Below are 27,682 nucleotides of genomic sequence, written 5' to 3'. Positions count from 1 at the left end.
GTATGTTTCCAAGCAAAGTATATCCTTAAAGTCAATCCATTCCTGTGGGTGTAGACCCGTTCTAGTAGGTGAGTACAATCTAGGTTAAAGTGTGACCCACCTCATTCAGGGTGGGCCTTAAACTTCTTTACTGAGTCCTTTATAAGAGAATGAACTTCAGACAAAGAGAAATTCATGGAAGCAAGAAGCTGAAAGCCATAAAACCTGGAAGTGAAGGAAGAGAACAGCAGTTGCTGTCATGTGCCTTGTCATGACAAAGCAATCTGGGATTGCCAACAGCTGGTTTTTCGGAAGAAAACATCACCTGATGATGTCTTGATCTGGACATTTTTCTCAGTCTCAAAACTGTAAGCTTATAAATTATTAAATTCTGATTGTTAAAGCCAACACATTTCACGGTATCTGCTTTGAGTAGCTTAGCAAACTAGAACAGATTTGGAGACCAGGAAAGTGGGATGCTGTTATTTATTGCAAATACCAAAAATGCTCAAAAAAAAAAAAAAAAGAGGGCTTTGTAATTGGGTAACGAGTATATCTTGGAAAAATTGTGAGGTGCTTGACAGAAAAGGCCTAGATTGATTTGAAGAGACTATCAGTAGAAATATAGATGCTATAAGTCCTTCTGATGAGAACATAGAAATAATGAATGTGTCATTGCAAACTTTAAGAAAGGTGACCTTTGTTTTAAAGTGGCAGAGAACTTGGCAAAATTGAGTCCTGATGTTGGCTAGAAAGCAGAATTTGAAAGTGACCAGCTTGGATATTTAGCTGAAGAGATTTTCAAATAAATGTGGAAAGGGCTGCCTGAGTTCTCATCGCAGCTTAAAGTAAAATGCAAGAGGAAAGGTATAAGCCAAGAACTGAATCTCCAAAAAATATAAGAAATTGATGGCTTGGAAAATTCTGAGCTTCTGGAAAGCAAGTTCCCAGAGAAGAGTGCCCCATAGGAAAGTTTAATTGAACATGGACCAAGTCAGCCATTTCAGTACAGGTCAGGATTGGAGGTACAGTTATCTCAGAAGGATCTGTGGAAAGTCTACTGTCAATGGTTTGGACCCTTTGTATTACATGCAAAACCAATGTTTTTGAGAGATCTGCATGAATGGAACCACTGCCAGCCCGGACTAAAAAGGACAGAAATGGGATAGATTAAAGGAAAAATGGCTTCAAAGGCAGAACCATGGAAGCTGAGGTCTGGACCAAAGACATCCTCTTGGGCCAAGAGAATGGACCCACCCATGTAGGTGGAAAGGGTGAATATACCCTGGAGCTTAGTGTGCCCCATTGTTTAGAAAGAGTGTTACCACCCTATTTTTCTCAGATACTTGCAGGATTGCAAAGAGATTGGCCGCCACCCCAATGCTTGACAAGGTTGGAGCCAGACACTTGGCCATTATTTTAATACTTTAAGATGTTGGAGCCTTCGCCCCACTATTTGGGGAGGGGAGGGCCACTGTGCAGGCATTTGCAAAGGGTTGGGTTGCCAGTCCATCAAGCCCTGAGGAGAAACATCATTCCATAAATGACTTTCAGACCTTGAAATTGAATAGAGTATGTCCTGCAGGGTTTAGAAATTGTTTGAGGCCTGTTCCCCTGCTTTTCTTCCAATTTCCCCCTAAGAGAACAGGAATATTTATCATATGACTGTCCCTCCATTGTACATTAGAAGCAGATAACATATTCTTTAAGATTCACATGTCCACAGCCAGAAGGGAATTCTGCCCCAGATCAGAACACACCTATAAGCAATTTTGATGGGGATGTATACTTAATATTGTTAGTGAAATTATGTAAGACTTTTGAGATATTGTGATGAAATGAAAATATTTTGCATATGGAAAACAAACATGTCTTTTGGGGATCCAGAGGGAAGAGTGTATTGGTTTGAAGTTGTATGTACCCCAGAAAAGTATGTTCTTACATTCCTTTGGATGTGAAAGCATTGTAAGTAGGATCTTTTAGTGAGTAGGATCTTAAGATGTGACCTACCTCAGTAAGTGTGGGTCTTAATCCTGTTATTGGAGTCTGGACAAAGACAGAAATCCAGGGAAAAAAGAAGCTAAAAGCAAAAAAAAAAAAAAAAAAAACCTGAAGAGAAGGGGAGAGACTAGCAGATGCCACTATATGCCTTACCATGTAGCAGAGGAGACAAGGGTTGTCAGCAGCAGGTCTTCCAGAAGAAATCATCACCTGATAATCCCTAAATGTGGACATTCTCATAACCTCAAGACTGTAAGCATCTAAGCTAATAAATTTCCACTGTTAAAGCTGTCCCATCTTATGGTATCTGCTTTGAGCAGCCTAGGATGGTAATATAATCACTGATATGGTGCTCCAATTCGGTATCAATGTGAGACCTTCCCTGGACTTGGGTTACCTGATTCTTTATCTCAAAGTGAAAGACAAACAAAATAGAGAAATCTAGGATACAGAGAATGTAACTGGGGGTCCTTTATTTAGCAGCCTCCCAGACTACAGACAAGCCATCACTTTAGTCTGATAAAGAGAATTTTTTGAGAAAAATTTTCTTTTAGTTGTAGAAGACAGAAGAGAAAGTTAGTTCTGGCACTGAAATCCAAAATTTCAGCTTAGTTAATGGTTTTGAAAAAGGAAATGGCCAGGTCATTCTGGGAATTCGAAGGTAAAGAAAGGCTTTGTTGCTATTACACTAAAAAGTAGTGCCTCCTTTAAATGATAAAAGTGAGCAACCAAGATGAATTTTTATAAAGACAATTATAGGTTTCATTAGCTGTCACTGTAAACTTAAAGAAGGCTTGGATACATGTAATGATATGCAAATATCTGTTTCATATCATTGTCTTTGACTAAAAAAGAAATTGAATCCTGTCAGGATGATGAGATGTTTTGGGTGTAAGCTTTTATATGAACCTTATTAATTAACTAGAGTTTAAACAGACTTTTAGGCAGTCCATTGAGCTAGAAACGAAGAAATAATATATTTTTTCTTGTTTGCAGGAAGAAGCCAAGTGTATTTCAAAATGATTAGTGTTTTCCCTGAATGGGTTCTTGTTTTTTTTTTTTTTTTTGGAGGCACAGTCATAATTCCAAGTCTTTTTCTCAGTATGGTCAGGTATGGTCAGGTATAAGAGAACTTATCTCTTATTCACTGCAACAGGAAGATATGCATCAATTCAATAAAAAAAAAGCATTAAATCACCAAGAAAAACTGTTTCAAAGGAAGGGAAAGAAAGTATCATCACTAACGGATTAAGAGACACAAACATGGCATGACTCTCAGGCAGTTATTACAATTCAGGCTCCACATGAAAAGTGATTGTCAAGAGTTTATGTGGAGTCCATTAAACTTAGCCTATAACCATTCCTCTTCCCAGAATCAAAGATTGAGTTTAAGTTAATAAAAGTAAAAATCTATTATTCCTGGCAGTTTGCCCCTACAAGTTATAATAAAAAAAAAAGTGCTCTCTAGTGTACAACCTTAGGCAAAACTTGCTGACTTTTAAAATAAAATGGGCTGAAAAACAAATTTACATGCTATCAGATTTGTGTGTATAGAACACACACAAATAAATTAATCAGTTTCTAATTTGAGAACATAGAAAAGTCTGGTCTTTTCAAGGCTGTAAACTAACTCAGTCTATCTAGACAGAAACTCATCAGCAGAGTTCTAGAAGCAAACAATTTGTGACGTCTAAAGCCACTATTGTTTATTGACCAACTGAGGAGTTAACCAAGAGTGGCCCCCAAACACTGAAGAAACAGGCTTGAGAAGGGTGGAGGTACTAGTTTGAAATGTCTATTTCCAGGAATGTGAGAAGAAAAATAATAATAGTTAACTAGTATTAGATATTGTTCTAAGTTCTTTATAAATTTAAACATACTCAATCCCTACAGCACCTCTATGATTATGAAGTAAATTATTATTATGTCTATTTTAGGAATGAGAAAATTGAGGAAAAGAGAGGTTAATTAACTTAAATAAAATAAAGTGATGGATAGGTAACTATGTTAGTTTGCAAGCTGTCAGAATTCGATATACCAGAACTGGAATGGCTTTTTAAAACAGTAAGTTTACAGTTCTAAGGAAGTAAAAGTGTCCAACTTAAGGCACCAATAAGACATTACTTTCACTCAAGAAAAGGTGATACTGTCCGGAACAGCTCTGTCAGCTGGGCAGTCACGTGGCAGGCATCTGCTAGTCCCTTGCTCCTGGGCTCCATTGCTTTCAGCCTCTTTCCTGTGGGCGTCCCTCATTTTGCGTCTCTGGGGCTGGCTTTTCTCTCCTGGCTTCCCTTGGCTCTCTCCAGGTTCTGGCTTGCTTAAAGTCTCACGGCAACATCCGCCGGAATCCAAGCATCTCCAACTATCAGTGTCTCTGCTCTCCACGTGTCGACTCTGCTCTGAAGTTTCTGTCACTTCTGTGGTTTCTGGCTCTTTCCAAAAATGTTTACCCTTTTAAAGTCTCTAGTATCTAATCAAGACCTACCTGGAATGGGTGGAGTCACATCTCCATGTAATCAAAAGATTGTACCCAAAATTGGACGTGTCACGTCTCCATGGAAATAATCAAATCAAAAGTTTTCAACCTGCAATGTTGAATCAGGATTAGAAGAAATGGATGCCTTTACAAGACTGAATCAGGATTAAAACATGGCTTTTCTGGGGTACATAATACTTTCAAACTGGCACAGTAACAGAACTGGAATTTGAACTAAGAGATCCTGATACTGGATTCCATGCTATCTGCTATTGAGTATTACTGATGTTTTAAAATTAAAAGGTCAATAACTCAGGAAATGTGGAAGAACAGACTAGAATTTCATATACTGTTCTGTTCTAAATACTGAAAGTTTCCCTACATCAAATTTTTATTTATGTTGAATCCACTGTATTTTCCCTGTTGTGAATCTGGCATCATCCCTACCAATAAATGTAGTACTAATTCAAAGATGAGTGATCTTTAAAATCTTAACAGGTAATTTAAAAAATTATCTGCATCAATGGATAAACTGTGGTGATTGCATACAAGCTCTTGAAAGTTCTTTTTCTGGCCATACCAAGTCTACTGATGAACTGATCGAAGGTTTTCCTCATTTTGGTTATACTGTTTTTATATTTCTACATTTTCTTTTGATTCTTTCTTAGTATTTCTATCTCTGTTTACCTTACCATCTGTTCTCGCATGTTGTCCACTTTTTCCATTTGAGCATTTAGTATATAATCATATTTATTTATCTCAAATTCCTGATAGTTTCAAGATCTCTGCCATGTCTGAGGCCTGTTCTGATGCTTGCTCTATCTCCTCGGTCTGTTTTGCTTTTTTTTTCACCTTTAGTACTCCTGGCTCCAGTGGAGAACTCAGCTGCTAGACCTCTGCCCCAGGTAGCTGCGATCCTCTGAATCCATCGCTATCCCCAGTTTTTGGAGCTGTGGCTTACACTGAAATCAATTCTCCATCAGATCAGAGAGGAGTTGTTTTCACAACTGTGGCTGTTTTATGAGTGTGAGGACTTCAAAGATGTTTACCTGTCATAACTGAAACTGATGTCCATAATTATTTTGAGATTCATCCGAATTATTGTGTTTGTCAGTAATTAATTTTATTGCTGAATACTCTCCCATTATATTCATACACCACAATGTGCGTAGCTATTTATTTGCTGATTGACTTTCAACTGTGTCCAGTTGTTGAAATTCTGAAAAGAGCTTCTATGAATCTGAATATACATGTAGTTGTGTAGACATATTTATATTCCTCTTGGGAATGTGGAAATACTGGCTCATCTATTTAGCATGTGGATAACATTAGAGACACTGCCAAGCTGTATTCCAAAGTATTTGTATCATTTTATATCATTACTAGTTATGTAGAATATATAAGAGTTCCAGTTGCTCTACATTCTTACAATATTGAGGACTATCATTCTTTTCAATTTTAGTCATTCTTGTGACTGTGCAGAAGTATTTCATAGTAATTTTAATTGGCATCTTCTTGAAAATTGTGGTGTTAAGCAAATTTTCATATGCTTATTGACCATTTTTATGTCATCTTTGGGAAATTGTTCAAGTTTTTTGCTTACTTCTGTCTCATTATGAGTTTAAGCAGTTTTTAAAATATATTTTGGGTACAAACCATTGATAGGTATTAATCAATTAGAAATATGTTCTTCAAGCCTCTGAATTTCTTTTTCACTTTTCTAACGATGTCTCTGAAAGAGCAGAAGTTGTTCCTTTTGATAAAGTTCAACTTGTCAATTATTTCCTATTTTTTCCTATTTTGCCTATCCAAAGTCACGAAATGGTCTCCTGAGTTTCTTTAAGAGTTGTATAAGTTTAGCTTTTACAATTGTGGTCTATGTTCTATTTGAGTTAATTTTGTGTATGGTATACTGCAAAAATCAAGGTTATTTATTTCTAAGATATCCAGTTGTTCAAGCACCATTTGCAATAAAAGTTATTCTTTCTGTATTGAATTATCTTAGGAGCTTTGTCAAAGATCAGTTGACATTATACGTGTGAGTCTATTTCTGCATTTTATTCTGCTTTATTGGAGAATAGATATATAGAGATATACTTGTACCAAAATCCCACTGTCTTTACTACTGTAGCTTTAGTTTAAAAAAAAAAGCTTGAAATCAGGTAGTATTAGTCTTCTAATTTTCTTTTCTATTCTCAAAATTGTTTTAGCAATTTTGAATACTTTAAATTTCCATATGAATTTTAGAATTCACTTGTCAATTTCAAAACCTTAAGGTCTACAGGGATTACATTGATTCTATAAGTCAATTTTGGAAATTTTGGAAAAATTTATCTATGTACTGAATCCTACAATTCATAAACATTCTATCTTTCTCATTGTTTAATTCTCTTCATTTCTTTCATCAATATTTACAGTTTTTAATGAAAATATCTTGTATATATTTTATTAAATTTATTCAAGTATAGCATGTGCTTTTATTCTCTTGGAAATATTTTTTATTTAAATTTTAGGTTATTTGTTACTAGTATATCAAAATGCAATTGATTTTTTATGAACCTTATGGCCTATAACCTTGTTAAATTTACTTATTGGCAGTAGTTTTTTTATAGATTCTATTGGTTTTTTATGGACATTATCATATTGATTGCAAATAAAGAAAATTTTACTTCTTTATTTTAAAATATATATTTTTCTCTATTTCTTGGCTTTTGTACTGCCCTATACTTTCTCTGTGAACAGAAATGGCGAGATTGGGTATAATTACTTTGTTTCTGAACTTGAGGGAAAAGTGTTAAAATTTTTACCATTAAATATGAGGATAGTTTAGGATTTTTGTAGATGATCTATAGAGAAGGTTCCTCCTGTTCCAAGTTTACTGAGAATTATTTTTTATTATGAATAGGTCCCTGTTTTAGTTTGCTAATGCAATATACCAAAATGGAATGGCTTTTATAAAGGGGATTTATTAAGTAACAAGTTTACAGTTTTAAGGCCTTAAAAATCCCCAAAGTAAGGCATACAGAGAAAGATATCTTGACTCTCGTGAAGGGCCAGATGGTGTCTGGGATTTCTCTGTCAGTTGATAAGGCATGTGGGGCATCTGCTGGTCCTTATACTCAGTTCCACTGCTTCCAGCTTCTGATTCCAGTGGCATCCTCTCTAAGCTCTGTGGGTCCTGACTTAGCCACTCCTGGGCAAAACTCTGGGTCTCATCTCTTAGCTTAGCATCTCATGAAAAGTCACATAGCAATGTCTGCTGAGCTCCAGTTTCCATTCAACTTCTGTTGGCTCTCTCAGTTCCTGGCATCTCCTGAGGCCTCTGTATTTGCAAGCATCTGCATCTAAGCTTTCTCTTTATTGGCTATCTCTGTCGGCATCTCCAAGCATCCCCAAATGTCTGTGTCAATGCTGACTCTAAAATGATTCCCTGTGTCAGCTTTTAAAGGACTCATAAACTAATCAAGACCTATCTTGAATGGGTGAAGTAACATCTCCATCTAATCAAAAGGTCACACCCACAACTGAGTGGGTCGATCTCCATGGAAACAATCTAAACAAAGGTTCTACCCTAAATAATAGGTCTGTCCCTATGAAATTGGATTAGGAAAAAGAGAACATAGCATTTTGGGGGTACATAATAATTTCAAACCAGCACAGGGCCTAATTTTTCAAATGATTTTTCTGAAAAAAATTGAGATGATTACATGGGTTGTCTCTTAATTTTGTTAATAAGGTGAATCACATGGTTTGGATTTTCAAATATATGACCTAGCTTGCATCACTGAAACAAACTCCTCTTTGTAAATCAAATCCAGCAAAAATAAAGAGAACATTCTTTATTAAAGACATTCCATTTTGGGTAAAGACTATTCTCTATATGATTTTTATATTTCTAAATATATTGACATGTTTTATGATCCAAAACAGAGTTGATCATCAGTATGTTCCGTGAGCATTTTAAAAGAATGTTTTTCCGTTATTATTGGATTTATTGCTCATTTGGGATCTATTTATCTATTGATCGATTGATCTATATCTATTATCTATTGTCTACTTACCTCTCTCTATGTAAATTTAATCAAATTGGCTGACAGCGCTGTTCAGCTCTTCCTCACCCTTACTAACTTCATAATGCTTGTTCTACAAATAACAGAAAGAGGTTAGTGTGAAATCCTCAACCAACATTGTAAACTTTATGTGTTTCTACTTTTAGTTTTATCGGGTTATATTTTAATTATTTTATTCATGTATTTTGAAGCTCTGTTTTAGGGTAATACATATTTAGGATTTTTATGTCTTCTTGATGAATTTACCCTTTCATCATTATGAAACATCCCCTTTCATTCTTGGCAACATTCACTTTCTTACCTGCATGACATACTTTACATTTTTTTCAATTTTAACTTATCTGTGTCTTTAAATTTAAATTCCATATCTTCAAGCAGTATGTATTTTTAGTCTTTCTAACAATCTCTGGCTTTTAATTAAAATGTTTAGAACATTTACATTTCATATAATTATAGCGTTGCATTAAAGTCTATGATCTTATTTGTTTTCTATTTATCACACATGAGTTTCCCCCTTTCCCTTTTGCTTTCCTGACTTCTGAAACAATTGTTCTTTACTGTCCTAATTTTATTTCCCTTATCATTTATTTATTATACTGTTTTGTTTTATTTTTTCAGTTTTTTTAATATTACGATCGATAATGGCCATGTGCAATGTATTATGTTCTATCTTGAAATAATATATTAACACTTTACATATAATGTAAGATCTTTAAATAGAACACTTAAAATTTCCTCCTTCCATCCTTTGTGCTATGTTACACAATGTTAACCTCAGCAAATATGTTAAGCCCCCAAATACATTGTTGTTGTTTTATACACTGCTGGTTCTATCACACCCACTAGAGAGCTCTGATAGCAACATCATTGTTTTTGCACTTAACCTTACCATGAAGCCTCTAAGAAACAGTAAGAGATGGCTCTAGCTCCTGCACCTCCACACAAAATCTGTTTTCCCTCCTGTATTTCTATAGCCTTTTTTCAATCTTATACCCTTCAGTTGCTTTCTAGGTAATGAACAAGACAAAAGAGGATTCGATAGACCTACCTGAAATTTCTTGATGCTTCTTTCTTTCTTCTAATATTCCATATGGCCTCATTGACATACACACCACATGACAACCCACCAAAAGGAAGCCAGTGGAGTTTGAACTTAATTCTGGTTCAGCCATCTAGGTCTCTTGTTTTACATGGTACTAGATCATAAAGCTAATGACAACTTGGATGAGTACATTGCCCAATGAATTCCTCTATAATGACTCACCCAGGCCATAACAGGAGATTTTTGCATTGCTGAAAGTTTTTTTAAAAAATATATACATATGTCTCTCTTGTACCAGACCCTTCCAACAAAGGTCTGGGTATGAGAGATCAATGGCACCACCTCATTCCTGGAAAGCATTGAAGTCAGCCTCAACTCACTGGACAAAGTCGTTATGGACAGTTAAGATTACCTAGACTTCCTCTTTGCACGCCAATGTGTAGATGTGCCATCACTAATACATAATTCTTTCATTGAATTTGTGCCACGGGCCAACAGGAAAGGCCAATAGAGAAATAAGTAATGTCTCCTTGCTTTGTAAGGCAGAGTTTAATTGTTTACAGGAATTTGTTTAGCTGGTTGGGGCATAGTCAAAGTCAAAACTATAGGTTAGCCTCATCCTACTGCTTGAAGCCCTGTTGATGGTAGCTTACTTAAATGTTCCATGAAATAAATTGAATAGATTTGGGCTCCAGACTCTGTCAGTCACATTAGTCAGAGTGGTGGCTTAATCATGGGAACACTTGCCAGAAGGCAAGATGCCGTCCAAATCACAGTGCATGTTCTGGGGAGACAATTCTCCATGGGCGTCTTATACTTCTGCATAGTTGTAAGCAAGGCATTTGTTGCCACTTGTTTTGCACTATGATTTCAAGGATATTTTTATAGAAGCCAGCCTTGGAAGATTGAGCTATTGCAAAGGGCAGGATGTCTACTGTCTAATATAATAAAAACAATGTCTCACTGAAGAGCAGAAGATTAGCATGTTTATTTCCCAGTATTAAAAGTTCAGATTCCCTAAGATCAGATTCTCCTATAACACAATCCATTGTGTGTGCAAGTATCATCGACTCTTTCTGCATTATCTTTTGAGAATTAAGGTTCAGACAACTAATGCAAAAACGTTGATTCCCTAGCCTCTGCTGTTGCTGTGTGTAATAAACTATCTTTTGTCTCCAACCCAGAAGTCTTGTGTCTTCTGCCATCTTCCATGAAACTATGGCAGGCTAACATGTTAACCTACAGGTAGGGTAAAATCTCAGACCCTTCACATTTTTGACACTAAATTATCTGCAAATAAGCTTGCTCATAGCAAGCCTTGTGGTTTGTGCAGTTTTTTGTTTGTTCATTTGTTTGTTTTTTGCTAGTTTTTCTAAAGCAGGTCTAGATTAGCCTTTACTCTGTGGCAAGTTTAGCCCTACTAAGGTTTGAACATTATAGGTTCTCTACCAAATGCCTGGGATATTCAGAAAGTTCTCTCCATTGTGGTAGACTGGAAAATAACGTCTCCCAAACATGATTAAGCTATAGGAATTGTTCAATTTATAGTTTCCTAAAAATTGTTCTTTGCTTGGGCTTATAAACGTTAGTTTTCAGACAAAAACTTCACAGGACCATTTTGCTGACTTTTGGAGTTCTCTTATGTAAATTCCAAGTCTCCAACATTCTGCCCCACAAATTCCACCTCCCAGAACTTCACCAAACCTCCTCAGTTCAGCAAAACCACCAGGATTTTCTTGACCACTCCCTCTCCCTCTCTTGCACCAAAGTCCAGAAATTTCCTCCAGTTAGAATGCCAGGGCAATAGCAGAATTTCATGTTTGTTTCCCTTCTCTTGAGGATCCTGTGCTGTCTGCTCCTCTTTACATCAAATGGATAGTTCATATAATTTTTCTAGTTTTCTAGGTGTTTGCAACAGGATAACCATTCCCACACTGTTTAGTTCTTCATCACTGGTATGAGTTTTTCCCTTAGTATTTGAAGGTTTGTTTTGTGGAGAGGGGTTGCAATCATTTTTTCCTTAAAACTCTTCTCTGATCATTGATCTATGATTTCCACATAAAATATTTCTTCAAATTCCAAATTTTTTGTTGACTTCCCATCTTCTATATAAACAATAAACACAAAATATAATTTCCAACCTTCCAGGTTTAACGTAAATATTTTTCTGAGTTCCTGTTTTATGTTTAAGTTCACAAATTATGGCTTACATTAAATATCGATGCATTCTCTTAAATATAAATAAGGCTGACATCTAAAACTAATAATTTGCTCTGTGAATAATCCACAGTCTATGCTCCACCAATAATTCCCTTATTTTTCTAAACCAAAATGAAGAAGTACAAATTTAATTTAATGCTCTGTTCAGTCTAGACACACTCCATTGAATTCCACATTTAATTTTCACAGAAGTAGTGCTAAGCTTATGCTTTCATTAATTTCCCAAACACTGTCTCACAAACCATGACATGGTACTGTCTCTACATTATTAAAGGGGTAGTGGAATGCCTGATTTCATCTGCAATGAGCAAATAGAATGAGGTATACATTCGTGTTTTTTAGCTGAACAGAGAAGAACATATCTCATTTGACTACAAATAGGTACCATTTTTACTCAATCCAAGAGAAGCACTAAGGAGAAACTTGAATCCTGCTTAGTGGGAGAATGATAGTGAATCTCTACACTATATTATTTTATTAAAAAAGTATTTTTAAATGGAAGTACTTTGTCAGATTCTATCATTATCAAAAGTCACTGGAGATTATCCTCTTGAAAATGATATCATTTTTCATAGAAATGTCTTTCTTGTTCCAAACTCTAAGTTTGAATCATATCCATTTGAGCCAGGGTGATGACAAAGGACTATCACCAATGTCAGTTGACAACTCTAATATTTTTTCCATACATCAAATGATACCCCTGAGAGAAAAAGTGGGCTGTGCTATTTTAACTATATAAGCATGTTTTTCTTGAATAACTAAATTTTTAAAGAGAAAACATATATGCTACCTGAGATTTTTAAAATAATTCCATTAACTACCTAGTCAACACAGTTTCTAAAAGACAATACTGCATACATAGTAACAAAGTATATGTAGTAACAAAGTATTGAAAACAAAGAATCCAAGTCTTCTTTGCATTGGACAACTTAATTGTGGATGAAAGGGAACTTGCCTTATTGTGTTACCTGAAAAATCTATATCTAATGACTCCGAGCTATTCTAGATAGCTGATAGCTATTCTCTTTTGGTCCCCTCTCGTCCACTAATAACCAATTCATTGCTTTCATGCAGCTCAGTTTAACGCACTTTGCTACAAAGGTAAACAATGTATGCTCTTTTCTCTCCAATGCACATGCTTAGAAGATCATATAAATGAATCATAAGACAGATAGGAAAGTTCAAATCTGGATTCCAAATATTACTGTTCCCAGAGAATCTTCCCAGATGGATCTCCCATCCCCTTGGCTGACTGTCTCCATAACATCGACATGATATCATAAGTTTCTTTCTATCATGTCCTTATTTCTCAGAGAAAGAAAAATAAAATCCAGCAACATTTCAAATGATTTACTGAAACGTTATTTTAGTTTCTTAGGCTGCTTAAAGTTAATACCATGAAATGGGTTGATTTAAACAATGGGAGTGTATTAGCTTACAATTTTGAGGCCAGGAACATGATGACATCAAGGCATCATCAAGGGCATGCTTTCTTCCCTATGACCGGCTGTTGGCAAACCTTGGCTCCCCTGCCTCATGGCAAAGCATGTGGTACATCTGCTGGTCTCTCCCTTCTCTTCCAGTTTTGTTGATTTTGCTTCTTACTTCTGAAGCTTTCATTCCTCCTCTCTCTCTCAGATTAAGATCCATCCTGAATGAGGAGATTCATACCTTAACTGAAGCATTCTCATCAATAGATCCTACTTAAAATGGGTTCACACCCACAGGAATGGATTAAGTTTAAGAACACATTTTTCTGGGATGTATACAGTTTCAAACCACCCCACAAACCCACCCAAAATGAATTTTTCATTGGTATGCATATCAGTTTAGCTCCTCAGTGTTTTGGAATTCTCCTTTCTGCAATGGGCTTTGGTTTATCTTTGCATATACAAAAGGTCCATCAATTTATTATGTTTTCCCAAATAAAATTGCAGTCTTAAAGTAAAATTTCATTCTTCTACAATGTATAGAGTAACAAGCACAAACTTCAGTAAACACTTTTCCACATTGTCCATGCTACCCCCACCCCCAACCTAGCCACCTCCTTACTCCCTCCACCCCTGTCATCTGTCACAGCTGTGGTTATTATGGTGTATACTTCTGTTTATCCTCCAATAAGTAGGTCTCATTAAACTTCACAGTTAGCTGTCAGATGTGAGTGGTTGAGGATGAAGCCCATGATTAGGACGAATCAATGCAAAAGGGAGCAGTAGCCATTCCAGTCCGGAGCAGGGGTAATTCCAGATTTTAGCAACACAGAGCAGTGATGCACAGCAGAGTCATTTACTGTCATAACATGCAGTGGGGACCTGACATGCTAACCAGAGGGACTTGTCTCAAGCGCATATGAGGCAGCACCATTGATAGCACTTACACAGCCGAGAAAATTTTGCAGAAAGTGGAATTAATGCTTTTACAAAATTAGTGGAGATTCACATTCTAAAGATTTGGTGATGCAAGACACATTAGAAACAAACAAAAAATATAGTGACTGGCCACGAATATGCCTCTTACTAACCGCAGCAAAATCAGGACCCTCCAGGGTCCAGCCCTGAGCCTTGCAGGCTCAGATGTTCATCTCCTCAGCTGCTTATTGGATTCCTGGATGCAGAGTACCCAAATATACTGGAGGTTGATTTATGTCATCAAAACGGTATTTGGCTCAACAACTTTTAGAATTTTAATGATTAGTGGAGCCAGAATCTAATCTCCTCTGACCAGCACACTCCACCTGAGGTGTGCTTCTGGGAAGCCAAAATGTCAGTTGAATATGACTTGATGAGCACAGAATGGGAGCAAAGGAAGCAGAGCATAAAAGGCAAATGTTTAATGACATCAGTCAGCCTCAGGCACGTAACACGAGAAACTTCCATCAGATGGCATCTAAATCTGTTCTACTTATTGACACGATACAATATGGTCCTTAGAATGAAATCTGCTGATAACCAAAAAGTCAGTTTACTGCTATTTACTCCTTTAAACAGTAATAATCTTTAAGGGGAGAAACTTTATTTGCCACACACTTCCCCACATTGATTCACCTATCAATTCATTAATTCTTGAATTAAAATATGTATTTATAAGAACCTAGTAAGCTAGACAAACTTCTCTTGTGGCATATCCTTCTCCTACAGGCCAGTGTTCAATCTACTCCACATCTTTATTATGTATTGAGGCTGCTCCCCAACATGACATTTCAATCTTTACAATACCTTCCTTACAGATCCCTTTCCCTTAGCTAGCCTGTTCCTCAGTGTGACTAAATTAAAGCTAAATGTGAGAAGGTAATCCAGTATAGCTAATTAATTAGAATTAAAATAATGGCAATATTTACTTTCTGAAAAAATGCCTTGTGCTAATAAGGAATATTATGTGTATATATATATATATATATATATATATATATATATATATATATATATATATATATATTTCCAAGGAGATGTGACCCTTCCCTTTCAAGACATGTCTTTATCTGCTTACTGGAGTTCTTTAAAAGGAGACATTTTGGAGAAAGCACAGGTGCTTGGATTGCAGACACAGAGAGCAGAGGCCCTGGGAGATGCTTAGGAAGTACCCACAGGAGCTGAGAAAACCATCTTGAAGCCAACCCAGGAGAGAAAAGCCAGCGTCACCATGTGCCTTCCCATGTGACATAGAAATCCTGGGTGTGATTGGCCTTTTTTGATTGAAGGTATCCTCTTGTTGATAACTTAATTTGGACATTTTCATGGCCTTAGAACTGCAAATCTGTAACCTAATAAATCCCCTTTGTAAAAGCCTATCCATTTCTGGTATATTGCATTCTGACAGCTTTAGCAAGCGGAAACAAACAGTAAAACCTATTTGAAAAAGTTTGACCATGTTCTGTAAAGTTATATATGCCCTTATCCTTTGACCCAGCCATTCCAAATCCTAGGTATTTACCCAAAAGAAATGAGAACTTTTCTCCAAACAAAGACTTATGCACAAATATTATAACAGCTTTATTCACAGTAGTCAGGAACTGCGAGTAACTCATATGCTCATCAACAGATGAATGGATAAACAACTTGTATTATAACCATACAATAGGATATTACTTAGCATTAAAAGGAAACAATTACTGAAACATCCAACAACATGAATGAATCACAAAAAATATTATTTTTTTTATTCACTGGCACAAAGAGCAAATACTCTGGGATTCTATTTGTATGAAACTATAAGAAGATAATCTAACCTATTGTAATAGGGAATAGATCTATAGGTCACTGAGGTAAGGGATTGAACAGGGATTAAGTGGGAAAGGGCACAAGCACATATTTACAGGTGATTGAAATGTTCTATGTCTTGATTGCAGCCATGATAGCATGCTATATATATCTTTGTCAAAACTCATTACAAGCTACTCTAAAAAGAATGCAGTAAATTCATTATAGTTGAATTATTTTATGTACATTATACCTCAAGAAGTTGATTTTTTAAAAATAATTTATTCCAGCAATAAACCCTTATTTTTTTATAAAAGAAACTTAATTTTTTATAAAAGAAAGTATACAGAAGTCATATATTTTTCTTCTATAGAAGTTGGTGATTTTACCTCTGATTTTCAAATTTTTCCTTGATGATATACTTACAACAGATCATATAGGCCTTTAAAGAAATTCCATCCAAAAATCAGTTTAAGACTTTGCTGGTTGGGATTATTGAAAGCCCTCCGGAGAGAAGTTAAAAAGTAATATATGTCTACCAACTGGTAAATATGAAATTTATTCTGTAACCTTAGAATAAGGTTTTAAGTCAAATATAAAGTTTATTAGATAAATTGTTAAAGTTTTGACACATTTATGTATATTGCCACAGAGCTCCAGCCAAATGACTGGAGTGAGGGCAATAATATAGGATGCTGAATGTCTATTTTAAGACAGAGCAATTCTACATACATTAACAAGCCTCTTTTCATATACTGTCAAAAGTCTTGTTTCAGCATATCACAAAAACCTCATTCTATAATATTGCATACTCTATTATTTAGAAATAGTAATAATGCATAAGCTAGTCTCACATATTTTTATGATTCATGTACAGAATATATATAGTAAAATATTTATGAAATATATTGAGCTATTACATCAGTTTTCTATTGCTCTGTGATAAAAACCTCACAATAGTGGCTGAAAAGTACAACCATTTTATTTATTCACAATTCTATGGGTCAGCAATTTGGGCTAGGCTCAACTGGGTCAATGCTGTTAGTCTCACCTGGGATCACTCATACATTTGCAATCATCTAGCAGCACAATTGCAGCTGGATGGCCTAAAATAGTTTTAGACATATGTCAGCAATTATTGCTGGTTTTAGATTGGGCCTCTCACTTCTATGTTTTTTCTCCTTCAAGGAAGCTAGCCTGGGCATCATCACATGGTAGTGGCAGAATTCCACAAGAGTGAAAGCAAAGGTCTTTCAGAACTCCCATAGTATCACTTCTGCTCTTGTTTATTGGTCAAAGCAAGACACAAAGGCAGCCTAGCTTGAAAAGGACAGAGTACTAAACACCACCTCTTGAGGAGAGGAGTGTCAACATGACTGCAAAAGAGTGTGCTTCGAGGGTTTTAGTGGGTACTTTATGCAACAATCAGAAATTTTAAATACTGTAAAAGACAAAACTAAAAAAAGGACTTTGAAGCTATTTATCAGTAAGATCTCCTACCTCATCCTATACTGTTCACTTCATTTAATTGCAAGCACCCATTTCTCTAGACCTTTCTCGCCTAGAATTTACAAAAGGTGACTTTAAGTTTTGACATAAACATATCTTCATCATAATTCAAACATTGCCCCTCTTAGTGTGTAAATCCTATGAAGTATTAAGGAGAATTTAATAAGTTCCAACAAACCCCAATTTCAGGCAAATTTAACTTTAGACTCCAAAATATAGGAAAGAGCTGCATGGTGCACAAGATTAGACAGAATCCATGAAGAGAGTGTTGGGAGTACTGAGGGAATCATAGACGGCAGATTTTTAAAAAGACAATAAACTATATTTCTTAAAGATAATGGGTGTCCCCTGGAGATAAAGTCTTACCCTTCAATTGAAGGAAGAAAAGGTAAGAATGTCAGAGAAGACGTCCTACATCTGGATTACCTGAGAGAAGTAGAAGAGATGGAACTTCACAAACGTGATCACATGCATACGTGTACAGAAACATGTACACACACACACTTACACATACACACACACTTACACATACATATATACAATAGAAAAATAGCTATAGGAATCTGACTGTCTCTGTGTCATCAGGACGGGAAAAGGAGGGTTAGGTTGTGAAGATTAGAAAGCTGTTCCCGCACTCCCCAATGAACCTCCTCCAAAAAAATGTGAAAGGGAAATTTATACTAATGATAATGTAATAATGCATGTTCGCTACAGTGATACTATAAGAAAACTATAGAAAATAGTTGCAAAATACAGTTAAGAAATATGGAAGAGGAAAAATGTACTTCAGAGAAAATGAAATTGTGATTATATATTCTACCATTTCAAAAAACAATTGCACAATTGTCAACAAAAGGAGAACACCAACTTACATGGAAGAACTCAGGAGATAATGAAAAAAACAAAAAAATGTGAACTGATATTTTTAAGAAAGCAATTAAGCAAAGAAAACAGAATTTCATATGATAAAGATGAAAATTAAAGCCTGAATAAAGAAAAATAACTACTGCAGAAAATAAAAATGGTAATAAGTTGAAAAACTTGAACAAATAAGGAGAAATAAATAATTAAAAGAGGTAGTAAAAAAGAAAATGATGGGTATATAAAAAGTAGGTAAAGCAGAACCAACATGTTTATGTTTGGATTTCTTGAAGAAAAGCAAAAGAATGGGCAGAAAAAAAATCACAATTTATGATTGAAAACAGTCTTATAAAAGAGAAGGGGATTTTAAAAGTCTTAAAAGGACATCTAGCAGAAGAAATGCACCTAAAATGTTCTACCCCACAACATACCTGGTAATTCATTGAAACTTGAAACACAAACAGAAAGATCTTTAACACTTCATTGTTTAAAAATAGTGTGATTTTATTATACTGTTTTTCAGCCAAAAACACAAGATTAAGCTTAATTAAACCATTGAAGTCAAGAGTAAGTCAATGCCCACTATCACCATTGTTATTAAACTTTTTGTATTGAAAGTGCTAGCCTGTTCTATCAGATAAGAATATAAAGCTATACAAATTAAAAGGAAACGTAAAACTAACACATTTTGCTGATGAAATGATTGTGTGTTGTGAAAATCAAAAGCAAAAAACCAAAAAATTAAATGAGTAGATAACTAATATTATAAACAAATTCCATATAAATTATTTACCTGTAAAATTTGAATATATTCATTTAGCTGGGGTGAAAGGCTTCATTTATAATGTGAAGACTAAAAGATGGACTAGGTAAAATCCAAGTTTTAAAGAATTATGTAAGTATTGTATAAAGAAAACGTCAGAACACTTCTGAAGGGTATACATGTTATTATATGAGTCGGTTCCCCATCATGAAATAGTTGATATGTTCTCAACTAATGTTTAAACTAACCAAATCCCCACAAAAATACCAACTAATATTTTTCAAACTAGACAAGCTGATTCTAAAATTGCTGTGGAAAAATAATGTTATGAATGGCCATACTAATCTCTGAAATGGACGTACATTGCAGAACAGTGACCACTACCAAATTGCAAAACATACACAGCCCCCTCTTTCAAATGCTATGATGGTGATACAGGCAAAGGCAGACAGATAGATTGAACAGAAGAAAAAGGGCAGACATAGAGTCAAATATACATGACAATTTGCATACAATGCATAAGGCATATCAAATCATTGGAGAATCATTAATATATTCAATAAATGAATGGTATAACCAGGCAGTCACTTTGTGAAAAGCAAAGCTGGGTTCAAATATCACTCAGTCTACCAGAATAAATTACATGTAAATTTAAGAGTTAAATGCAAAAATTAAAATAGAAAAACATTATGTTGAGTGAAATATGACAGAAACAAAAGGACAAGTATTGTATGATTTCACTGGTTTGAATTAGAGTAAGGAAACTCATATTATCAGAAACTAGACTATAGATTACCAGGGGGTGGGATAGAATAGGGGATGAGAAGTTCAGCCTTAAAATGTACAGTTTTCCTGTTTGGAATGATGGAAATATTTCGGTGTTGCAGTGATGGTAGGATGACATTGTGATTGTAATTAACAGCACTGAAATACAGATCTGAAGATGATTAAAAAGGGAACTGTTAGACTGTATATGTGGTAACAGAGTAAACTCAAAAAAACAAACAAACAAAAAAAACATGTAACTACACTGTCCAGTGAGCCCTAAGTTAAACTATGGCAAAAAAGTAATTAATGGCACAATTATCAACTGTGCTTTCATCAACTGTGACAAATATTCCACACCAATGCAACTTCTGGTGGTGTAGTGACATAAGAAAACTCCATATTTTATGCACTATTGTTCTGTAAACTCACAATTTGTCTTAAAAAAAACATTATGGGACAGTCATAATTTCCTGTTTCCTGTATTAAACAATATTAGGACAGGCAAAAATATCTTAGCTGCTTTCTCCAGTAAATAACAGCTCCTAAAAGATAAGACTGCGAACTTTCTTATCAAGCCTAACAACTTGTTTATCAAGATCTGCTTCGAAACACTCATTTCTATATACCCAACTATCCAAAGCAATTTTGCCCAATCCCGATCCACTCCTCACTTCAATTGGCCTAAAGCTTGTATGTACTGTGCTGTAATTTCCTCATTTTGAGATGCTTTTATTCTACGTCAAGTTGGTTTCTCTCTTAATAAACCTACCTAATTAACTTTACTTAATTAACAGATTTTCTTCTAGTTCTAGTTTTGAGAAGTTAAAATTTGCCATAAATATCTTTGAGCTCTAGAAACCATAAAAGAAAAGATTGATAAATAGAAATCCATAAGAGTAAATGTAAACATCTACATGACAAAACACTGTAAGAAGAGTCAAAACACTGACCACAGCTGGGAAAATATTTGTGACGAAGGACTTACCTCCAAATGTATAAAGTGCGTCTATAAAGTGAAAGAAAACAAACAAGTCCAACAGAAGAATGTATTAAGGATATGAATAACAGCTTACAAAGAGGAAAATATATGTGTCTTTTAAAAATATAAGACTGCTTAGCTGCCTCATTCATATTGTGAGATATAAATAAGCAAAGAATTTCACACATATTAGGTGCTCAAGTAATATTTGTTAGCTAAAAGCAAACACATGAGTACAGCAAGAGTAAAAGTGGGTTGAGAATTAGGAGGCCAGGTTACAGTCTAAAATTTTTCCAGGGCTCGAGCGACAAATATAGCTTTCATTCCTGTGTTCATCCATGTATTCATTAATCTAACAAGCATTCTGAGCATTTGCTGAGATTGTGTTATGTACCAAATGCAAGAGTTTTGCCTTGAGGGCGCAAACAGAATATATTTCTTCTTCATCAGCTACAGTTGAAGAAGAAAAGATATATTTTATATATATATATATTATAATATGTTTAAACATTAGGAAACCAAAACTAACTAGGTGCCAGACTCCTGGCAAAAGAACCTCCTATGCACTAGGTTCCTCCCAGGAGGAATGTACACAGTGAGACATAAAAGTATAGTCAGGCTGCAGTGAGACGTCTCAGTGGTGTAAAGGCTCTGAAGCTCAACTAAGGAAGAGCAAATTAACAGGTACTCAGGAAAAGTACTCCTTGACTCCATCTACACATCCTGGTTTCTCACAAGCTTGACAACTCAGCCACACGCCAGAATTTGGATTTATCAAAAGATAGAGAGAGGACAGTGCCACGGTGGCTCAATGGCAGAATTCTCTCCTGCCATGCTGGAGACCCGGGTTTGATTCCCGGTGCCTGCCCATGCTAAAATAAAAAGATAGATAGAAACGTCAAGCTATATGAGAAAGGGGGAAGGAAAGTGTAGGTATGTTTTAGACTGTATTTATATTAAAAGATGCTAAAATTTCATTAAAGTCTGTAACCAGGTAGAAGTAAGAACAAAAGGGTAATGATGCTTGAAGAACAAGCTCCCCAGTGCCCTACAGAACGGTACACGGGGGTTATCTGAGGAAAACTCTCCCTAGATACGCTGGATTCATTGTTCATAACAGAGGACCGGTCTCTTCTCTAGTTCCCTTCTGCTTTGTTCTCTTGAGTTTCTTCATCCCTCTCCAACCTCCTATGTCCATGCTGCCTTATTCAAACTTAAACTGGTTCTTTACAGTCCCCTTCACTCCCATTTTTCTGCTTTCATTTCTGCTTTTGCTCACTCAGTTCTCTTGACCTGGATATTTTTCCTTGTCTTCCATTTTTCCCAGGATTTTCCTATTCATCCCCCTGACCTCCTGGTCAGTATATTTTTTAATTCAAAAGAACAATTTAAATTTTTATGACTGAATTAAAATACGTTTGAGTATAGAACAATATATGATATATATAATAATATGGAATAGTTTTAAATATTCTCACTTAACTAAGTGTATCCAAAATATTTCAATTCCAAAGGTTCTATACACTATGTTTTACTAAAGATATTAAATTTCACTCTTCATATTTACATTACATATTTAGAACACTACAAGTAGCAACGTTATAATATGAAAGTACCACAAAACATTAGCATGATAGGTTCTTAATTACAGGCAAAAATCTCTTCTCTGAGTGTTCCAAGAATCTGTACTGGGTTTCCCTAATTCATTAAAAGCAATCCTGTAACAACAGAAGTTACTGGGGAATAAAAGTCCTATAATTCTTCTCAAATTTCCAAAATTAAGATTGCTTGAGGCTGTGATTTACTGTCTACAGCATCCCTAGTTTAAAAAAAGAAAGCTAGAATTCTGGGAAGTTGGATTGGCTTAGGGTTTGAAGAGCTTATCATCTAATAAGGAAAAGAAAATGAAAATGTTCCAAGATAAGGTAACAAGTGATGAGAAAAAATTATTGACAACTATCAAAGGGTATGTAACAAATAGTTAACGAAATCATGTTCTCAACATGTTTAAAGATAAGTTTCCACAATGAGAAATTAAAATAAATCTATTTTTAAGAGAACAACAAAAAATTACAAATAGGGATAAACTAAAAAAGTTAAACAAATCATATTATGTATCCATTATGACAAGGTCATGCAATAATTTGCAAGGGGTGGTGCATCACTACATGACATTTTTTAGTATTTTAAGTTCATGAAATATGAAAGAAATGAGAAGCCACCTAAACTGAATGACAGTCAAATCATTTTTAATTCTTTTGCTTTGCAAATATCAGAATACTTTTATTTTTTTAATAAACAACATCCAATGGTACCTTCATCAAGATTTGAATGTTTGAGATATTCTGATCTTAAAATGTATGTAAGTATGCATACATGCATTATATCACAGGAAAGAACTATGTTTGTTTGTGAAAGTTGCCATTATTCAAGGAAAAGTAGATACTGGTAGCCAGAGAATGCTTTTTTAGCTGAGCAGGGCAAAGGGGTTTGGGAAACATGATTGGAGAAATAAGAAAGCACTAAGTTGCTCTGATTAAGAAAATTCTCTCCAGAGATTTGGAGAGAATACCTGATGGCAGTGGATTGAGAAGCAGAAATGGATTCTGGAAAATGTAGGAGGCTGAATGGGTAAGGACAGAAGATAGAGCAAGCAGGAGAGATCCTGGCAAATAAAAACAGAGAAAAGGATTTGGAAAAAAAAAAATCTAATACAGATTTCATTAGGTTCATCTGCTGTTGGACCTTTAAGATACATTTTCTCCTTTATCACCCAAGAAACCATCATTAAAATGTATATTACTCATTTATGTATGTGGGATAAATTTGCTTCAGAGGGTACAGCATGGGATTTGAATCCTGCTTCAAGAATGAAAAACAGGGGCTACAGCAAACACTGCCAACAACTTCTGGGTTTTATTAAATATTACATTCCCTCCATTGTTCCTTTCAAATTAGCAATCTAGATGCTACCTAGGCATATAAAACAATTTTTAATAACTAACAACTCTCCACCTCCAATAATGTTCTTTTTGGTGAAAAACTCTAATGTGAATAAAAATTTTCCCTGACTCTCTGTAGTTTCCTTTTAGTTTACAGAGAAATTCTTTTAAAGAATGTCTGAAGGCAATTATTATGGACCGCTTAAGTATTCAGAATTCATAAACAGGGTTTTGACTTTTTCACTCTTTTGATCTCTTTTTAAAGTTTTGAATAGTATTGACAAAGACCATCAGAAAGGTGTGCATTTTAATGATTAGACAAATTGCACACTACGCCATAATTAGTGACAGTGAACTCCATTTTGAAGTAGTCAGATGGTGAGATGGACCTAAACTGCCGTCACTGGGGAAGTGAATGAAGCTACACAAGAAGTGATTTATCTCCCAAGTTTTGCTCAATGGGGCGTCAACTTCAGCTTTAACCCCAAAGCAGAAAGTATTCATTCTGTCAAAAGCCTGGGAAAATAGCACTTGATATTGGTGATAATCCAGATTTATAATGCAGAGGAGACAAAAAGGTTGAGATTATACAGAATGAAAATAAGACATTTTCAGAGAAATAAAAAAAGAGCTGACAGTATGGTGTGGTAGATGAGAGTTTAATTCCTGAAGTAGATGACCGGGTTTGAGTTACATATAGGTATGTGATCCTAGACATGTTGTTTAGCCGCCCAAACCTGTTTCCGCATTTGTAAATCTGAGAAAAAAGAAGTAACGAGCAGGCAAAAAAAAAAAAATGTAGGGCAGTCAATGGTGGCTCAGTGGCAGCATTCTTGCCTGCCATGCCAGAGACGTGGGTTCAATTCCCGGAGCCTACCCATGCCAAAAAAAAAAGACACTTACCTGTGGCTTTGTTATGAGTATTACATGAGAAAATCTACATTAAACCACATTTCACAAATTTTAAAATCAAAATAGCTAACATATGTTCCCATTTTATTATCACCACGATATTCAACTTAATTATCTGTTTTCCCAACTAAATTCTGAGCTTCTTAAGGGTAGGAACTTACTCATATTTGTAAACACATAGAGTGTTTTCTATGCACTAGTTGAATAAAATAAACGTGGAACACCTAAAGACAGAGCACACAAGAGTTTTCTCCACTAATAAGAAAAAATGATTTTAAAAGTCCGACAAAGACCAGCAGGAAGTAAAAGCAAGGGATTAACAAAATAAAAACATATATTAATATGAATTTGAACCATATGAACAACACCAGGTCTAAATTTTTGTTTGTTGGTTTTATTTTGTTTTATTTTATATCCGTTCCTTAGTGAGGAATAACTGGAAAGCTTTTCCTACGGTAGATCATTTTATCGTTTGCAATATTTGTTGAACCTTTCTGGTCTGGCTGCCCCTGCTTCCACGGCAACCCTCCGTGCGGGAGGTTTATACCTCTCCCTGTTGCTGAACTAGGACATATAATACGAACCGAAGTGATTGTGTGACTTCTGAGCGGAACCTTAAACAGCCTGCTCATAGACTGCCCTTTTTTGTTCTCTCTGCCTTGAGACTGAGCAATTTCCCAGGCGGAACCATCCAGTGAGTCGGTCGGTCTGGGCGCTGGAATGAAGATACCATGGCGCAGAAGGAAAGCTGACCCATGTTGGGCATGTGAGTCAACCTCTACACAAAAACTTTGCTGCGTTGAGCAACTGAGATTTCAGGTTGCTTGTTATCAAATCATAATTTAGCCTAAATGTACTGCTAGAATAGTAAATCCTCACTGAATATGAATTATATGTAGTTGCTGTATATAGTTATGTTTAACTTCACTCTATGAGAAAATGTTTTCATTTCACATACTGAATTCATGCATTCTATCTGCTCTTTCAGATGATTTCCTGAAGTATTTTTTTTTAAATCCTCCTGATATTGCCAAGTAAAACACAAGATTATTGCAAACTGAATCTAGTACATGAGGGGGAAGGGAGAGACATATTAACAGTGCCTTTACAGAATGTATTGAAACAAGATTTATTTTTTCTGAAAATGTTCACTGTCTTTAATCTAATGGTGAATGATTACATTTATACCTTATCTTGTTCCAAAACTTATTAAACAAGGTTTATTTAGAAATATCCAATAGGAAAAAAAATCACTATAGAATATGATAAATTTATATACCTTTCAGTTACTTGTGTAACGATTTTATAATTATGTGATATAGCAGACGTTAATATTTTACAAATATTTTTCCAATTCATTATCAGGAATATGCTGATCTCACTGACTTAAATTCTCCTATTTCAAAGTGAAATGTTTTGCATTTTGTTTTGTTAGCAATATGCAAGATCAACATCATTTGGGGCTACAAAATAAATAGTGATAATATAAAAATATAGTAATTCAAATCAGTGCAGTAAGTTTCCTGATATGATATGGTTGAGAAGTGAGGCACTCCCCTTAAGTACCTTATAATAATTTTAAATTTTCAAAATAAAAAATAAATGTAATACAACACATATCACACAATTATTTCAAATCCATTTTATCTTTCTTTTGTTTTCACAGAAGAACTTAAGTATTTTTACAGATACATTTTTAATCTTGGGTCATCACTATACTGTGATAGTGAAAAACTGCCAGTTATCAGAGTGTTTTCTAAACTGAATATTGAAAAAGCAAAATTTTTAAAGTGCCAAAGATGAAAATTTGCTGTATTATAATTACTAATCAGTTACTATAAATATACTTAAAGGTTTAAATGATGTAGGCATTAAAAAATAGTCTCCCAGGTAAGTTGTATCATTTCCAAAATGTTGGCACCTTTTCATATATATAAAGTTCTAGTTTCTGAGACCATCCTGTTTGCCTGTCTTTTCTAGTCCACAGACACACAAAAAGGAATTTGTTCTATTTCCTTTTTTAAAAGTCACTCAAGTAATAGCATCAGCCAAGAATTGGGTGAAATGCTCTGGTGAGGAATCTGTTAGTAAGATGAAATCACTCAGTGACTTGTCTGATATTTTACAATAATTCAATTTTATATCACTGAGTAAATCAAAATAAGCCCAGAAAATTTCCTAGTATTACAAACTTTTCCCTGGGGCAGTTCTACAATATCTGCATATTACCTCTTTATTGCAGAATAAGAACTTGCATAAACTATTGAATTCTAATCGAATATATTTGTGCAATTTTTACTGCGTTTTCCTAATTTCAAAAACCAGAAATGTCCTCATAAAATACTTCAATGATCAAAATAGGCAAATGAAATTGAAACAAAACATTCGAGAATATATATTTTTTAAGAATTCCATAACACCACAGGACCGGTCTAAACAGCTCTATCTAGACTTCACAGAATTAGCAAGTCGTCTGTAGTCTTCTTGATTGATAGTTCACCGATGACAGAAATTACACTGACTGGTTCAGTGATACATATCCAAATTACTGACAAATGCCAACATATCTTCTGCAGTTCATTATCATTAGGAAGACCCCAATCCATTTTTAAGGCCATTTATAGTCACGGCTATTATTTATCTATCCATTTTATTTGTATTTTCCCTCCATCTCAGGTTATCATTTATTTTTAACTATATTTCTCTCAGTTTTAGCATCTATCACAATCCAGAATATGACCATAGAGATTATATTTCATGTATTTCACAGTCACCATCCTCCCTAAATTGTGTTTTGCTGCGTATGAAATTAAGGCAACATTCCTCATGAAATATAGGAATTTTGTATTGTATTCAAAATTCCCCCCATACGACACTCTGGCCCTAAGGAGAAAGTGTTATGATGATTGACCAGGTTTAAAAACATTATATGGGCTGCCATGTGGAATGCATTTGGCTTGATCA

The 27,682-nt window shown here is 35.0% G+C and overlaps 1 long non-coding RNA gene across 2 annotated transcripts in view; it reads left to right on the top strand.

The window, feature by feature from the left end:
• The first annotated feature begins 3,694 nt into the window (after positions 1 to 3,694).
• Positions 3,695 to 27,682, top strand: part of LOC143678945 (uncharacterized) — an 87,156-nt gene continuing 63,168 nt past the window's right edge. For both annotated transcript variants that reach the window (XR_013173493.1, XR_013173492.1), the window contains exons 1-2: positions 3,695 to 3,758; positions 25,383 to 25,484. This is a non-coding gene — a long non-coding RNA (uncharacterized LOC143678945). The remainder of the gene's footprint in view (positions 3,759 to 25,382; positions 25,485 to 27,682) is intronic.

The sequence above is a fragment of the Tamandua tetradactyla genome, chromosome 4 (genome assembly GCF_023851605.1).
Source record: "Tamandua tetradactyla isolate mTamTet1 chromosome 4, mTamTet1.pri, whole genome shotgun sequence".
Taxonomy (NCBI): Eukaryota; Metazoa; Chordata; class Mammalia; order Pilosa; family Myrmecophagidae; genus Tamandua; species Tamandua tetradactyla.
This window is presented reverse-complemented; position numbering and strand designations above follow the sequence as displayed.